This window comes from Cryptotermes secundus, unplaced genomic scaffold, assembly GCF_002891405.2.
Source record: "Cryptotermes secundus unplaced genomic scaffold, Csec_1.0 scaffold1232, whole genome shotgun sequence".
NCBI classification, from domain to species: Eukaryota; Metazoa; Arthropoda; class Insecta; order Blattodea; family Kalotermitidae; genus Cryptotermes; species Cryptotermes secundus.
Window position 1 is genome coordinate 514,698 of NW_019719383.1, and position 5,012 is coordinate 519,709.

At 40.3% G+C, this 5,012-nt stretch overlaps 1 long non-coding RNA gene across 1 annotated transcript in view; it reads right to left on the bottom strand.

Moving 5' to 3' along the window:
• Positions 1-1,534: 1,534 nt before the first annotated feature.
• LOC117282499 overlaps positions 1,535-5,012 on the bottom strand; it is a 7,351-nt gene continuing 3,873 nt past the window's right edge. The window contains exons 3-4 of the long non-coding RNA XR_004513253.1: positions 3,122-4,121; positions 1,535-2,399 (exon numbers count right to left, since the gene is read on the bottom strand). This is a non-coding gene — a long non-coding RNA (uncharacterized LOC117282499). The remainder of the gene's footprint in view (positions 2,400-3,121; positions 4,122-5,012) is intronic.

The window sequence follows — 5,012 nt, forward strand, 5'->3', positions numbered from 1 at the left end:
CTTGCAAGTCCAATTTGAGCCTTCCGAACAGGTAGAAATCACTTGGTGCTAAATCGGAACTGTACGGCTAAAAAGTCACTACAAAATGTACTGTAAAATCTTGTCAAAAGTCATTAAAGAAGCCAACAGAATAATTATAACAACCAAATTCTAAAATCAAACAACAAAATTAAAACCACCTGGGATACTGTGAAAGTTGAATCGGGAAAGAAAATTATTAATGAAGATGTACAAAGTTTGAATATTGAAGGAAAGTCTACTAAATATCCACAAGCTATTGTGAGTGCATTTAATGAATATTTAATGACTGGTGGTCATGACAAATGCAATGAGTAAACCAAAACATGAAAATATGACACTAAGCAATGCTCCACACTTATATTCAAGAGGAGACTGGTTCAAATCTGAGCTAGGATGTTTCACAGGCTTTCTCTCAATCTGTCCAGGCAAATGTTGGGGTAGTACATATATCAGACCATGATAACTTGCTTCTAAATTCTAATTCACCATTCCACCATTCAATGTTACACAGTCAGAGTACTGAAACAAAAAGAGATAATGGCACACAAGTTTTAAGTGGAAAAATCTGAAGTACCAAATTCTGCAACCAAAAAATTCTTACACAAGCATTATATACTGGTAAAGGCAAGACGGATGAGGACAGTTCAGTGCAGTGATAGGCTTTCAGCTGGACAGATGTGGTGCAATTCCTGGCAGGGGCAAGATATTTTCTCTTCTCCAGGAGTAAAGTGGCCAGGGCATGAAGCTGACCACTCATCTCCATCTATGGCCAAGGTCAAAAACTGTGGAGCTATACATCCACTCTCCCATATGTCTTCATGGCATGCTGCTTCATTAAGCCCAGTGGCAACTCTGCCTCATCTTTGAACACAAGAAGAACATTATTAGGCTGACACTTCTATGATGACTAGTTCAGTGATCTGAAAGAACCGACTCTGGAATCTGGTAGAAGCACAACTGAGTTGGGGATCCAGTTCCTGTCAAGCATCTACACTGGGAGCATCACTTTCATTATGCTTCCTTGAATTTGCTTTAATATCTTGCTCAGTTACAGCTGAAAAATGCACTCAGAATACAACATGCAAATGTAACCCCTTGACATGGTTTACATGTACTGTATTCTTTGGCAACATTACTCAGCAAGAACTTAAGCATTCGTGTAATAAATAATAATACCACCATAACTAAGGAGAATAATCATCCCGTTCATATTGCGATAATGAAGCCAAATCAACCCATGGTTTACATGAAATTTCTTGCTTTGACTAACCTCCTGAACCTGCTGGCAAAGTTTGTCAGTTCCACTGCGGAACACTCTGTACATGTTAGTTGTTTGTTATCTTTGGCTTCTCTTTTTAAAAACAAATACATTCAAAAAGTTAGTTACTATAGGATTCTGACGATGGTGTATAACACACTGATATGTTGGGATTTTGGACTTTATCCATCATCCTGGTTTTTAAGATAACAAATAAAAAAATATTTGTTATCTTAAAAACCAGGACGATGGATAAAGTCCAAAATCCCAACATATCAGTGGATTCAAAAAGTTGTTTTAAAAACTTTTTGTTAGTTAGGTTTATACCCTGCATACCATTGTTGAGAGAAATAAAAATAAAAACAAAATGGTCACAGCCATAACCACCTTCCCCCCCTCCCAGTTTCTTCTAGAGACTTGACGTCTGGAGCAGCATTGAGTGATGCAGTGCGGTGGGTGTTGGCGCTGCATGAAACAGAAACTGCTCACAGCCCTAACCACCTTCCCCCTCCCAGTTTCTTCTAAAGACTTGAGGACGCCTGGACCACCATTGAGTGATGCAGTGCGGTGGGTGTTGGCGCTGCATGAAACAGAAACTGCTCACAGCCATAACCACCTTCCCCACTCCCAGTTTCTTCTAGAGACTTGACGTCTGGACCACCACTGAGTGATGCAGTGCGGTGGGTGTTGGCGCTGCATGAAACAGAAACTGCTCACAGCCATAACCACCTTCCCCACTCCCAGTTTCTTCTAGAGACTTGAGGACGCCTGGACCACCACTGAGTGATGCAGTGCGGTGGGTGTTGGAGCTTCATGAAACAGAAACTGCAATACAATGAAATGCAGGTTATCTTATGTGCATTATCTCCCAGTATAAAGTAGCCCACAAGATAATAGCATGAAGTGAGATTTGAGGCTCTTACAGCAGTGAATATAAAGACCACGATCCTGTGGGAAGTCACCAAACTTTGGTGGAGAGGTATGGATATTCTTGGGAACCTGCTGCCTCCTTTTCAGGCAAACTACCCAGAATATCACACCCTTGAAGACAGTAACCTACATATTCAGTGGATGTTCAGAAACTGGCTCAACAAGTTGAAGTGTGCCTTCAGTGTGATGGCTGTAACAATGAATATGCCTGTAAGCACTTAAAGTTCACATTTTAGGGCAACTTTATGTTACTTCGTATTTCAGACTACTTTATGCTCGCTCATTATGCCACATATTAGAACAGCTATTTTCAATCTTTTTAGTGTGTACCAACATCCATTTCATAAAAAAACAAGTCCCACCACAGCAAAAACAAATCTAATTTCCAATCTACATTTTAGTATGGATACTCTGAAATTACAGTTTAACTGAACATGCGGATTATTAACTTGAAAAGTTCTAATACACCACTTTCACTACATTCTCTGTTAAGCGGTGAAACTCTCGTCCACACGGTACATACACCTTATGCATAGACGCATGCATTGTCCACATCATCACTACTAAAACCAGTAATAAAATCCACATCTAAAATTTATGTAGACACATTCAAGTGACTTATGTGGCCATGCCATAGCTCAAGTGGTTAGTCACTGGTTTCCCACCATGGTGGCCCAGCTGGGGCAGACTACAATAGGCCAATCAGTGGCCACCGCGCAGAGTGGACCCAGTTGGACACCAATCACAACTAAGCAAATTTAATTTTTTCAAGTGACTTAACAGCTGCTTTGGAGTGGGAAAACAAGTCAAGGCCTAATATGATGCTCAAGCCTGCGCTGACAGATATTCTGTGTATATCCTGCATGAATTCACAAAGTTTGCACAGTGCCTATGAAGTATAAGTGCCCTTACCCAGACGATGTGTGAGTGAGGGTAACTGCAAAATTATGGAGCAGCAATTGTGGCACCTACTCAGACAGACCAACACCTCCTCTCATTGAGGGGGAGAGTGTATTTCCAAACACATGAATGGTCTTGCCAAGAACAAAACTTCAACCATATGCCCTGATGGCACCTGAAACCAAGAACAACTTTGCTGGTGAAAACCAGCAGCAAATTAGTAGATTATACTGGACTAATGACTTATATGGACTGGACATCCAAGGATTCAAATTTTGAGTCCAAGTAGGGTTATGATTTTTCTTGTCTCTACATCATAGAGACCAGTCCTGGGGCCCACCCAGCCTCCTATCCAACTGCTACCTGGGTCTCTTCCAATGGGGGTAAAGGGAACCAGGGATGTGAACCTGACCACTCATCTCTGTCTAGCACCGAAGTGAAGAATGGTGGGGCTATGCTTCCACTGCTCCGTGTTTTCATGGCAAGGTGCTTAATTACTTAAGCACATGGACAACTTTTCTTTTCCCTTATCTTACTTGAAGGCTGAATGCCATTCAACCCCAGTGTTGCGGAGGAAGAGCCATGCTTCTCTGGCCCATCTTGGCTATGTTAGCACATGACATGCAAACAGTTGGAGCACACTGACAGTGAAATGGACACAATCTCCACATCCTTCTTTTCCACACGGTTTATACGAGTAATATCTGTGCCAAAAGCAGATGTGAGCTGATTAAATGCTGTGCCCCAGCAAGTCTGACCTTTATCGACTGTACTGTGATCACATTATCTCAATATTCCATTAATTACCAACATACAGGTACACACATGGCACAACCAGACTTCATTATCATCCAATTCAACAATGAACATTACAGGCATGAAACAATTTGATGATGTGATGAGTATATTCATGCAACGGTTGCTCTCTATACTCACATCCGAACGCTCCAGTTGATTATCGGTGGCAATACCAGCTGTACCAAATGACTCTTTCTGGGTTATTCTTTAGTTGCTGCAGGAAAAAATGTAACAACTGCTTTGTTTCAAATCGTTCCAAGTTCACCACTTATCAAGCATTATTCCAACCGATGCTATGTAGCCTAAAATACTAAGAGCATCATAAAATAAACCCAAAATAATGCACACTTGCCAGAACACTCATACACTTGTAGGATACCTGTAGGTTCTAAAGGTTTCTGGAATTGCTGGATTTTTGGACTTTGTCCTTTGTCCTGCTAGAACGAGCTCTTTCTAATGGACCCAGCAGAGTAGTTGTGCCCTCCCCTCCCTCAAGAGAGGACCGAAACTGACCCAGTTGTTGAAATAATGCATTCTCTTGTTTTTTGAACACCAGACAATGAACACAATCCAAAAACCCAGCAAGTGATTCTGAGTGATATACAATACCAATAAATGATACAAACTCCGTCCCAAGTGCAAACAATATATATTATATGTCTTTGATCTTGTTCTCTTCTACACTACATGTTTCGGCCTCTATCGGCCATCATCAGGTGTATACTCTTAACGTTGCTGCCACACTGAACCCAGTCTAAAATTTAACATTTAAAACACATTGTTATTCTCTTCGTATTATCAACATCTACCTCGTTGATATGTGTCTGGTATGTAGATTATATTGCGCACGTCAAATTTGATTTTCCTGTAGGAGCACTATAAAATCTTTAGTTATGATTTTAAAATCCTTTAAAATTTTCTCTAAATTTTAAATTTAAAATTTAAAAATTGTTAGGGTTACTCACCCTATGTCGAAAGTGCTGGAGTGGCTAGTTCTTGTTTCCACACTGTACAGGTGTTATCTGTAATATACAAATATTTGTATTATTATTTTATGTACGTAATATTTTCTTATGTGTGCTTATTGTTATTTGTACTTAATCTG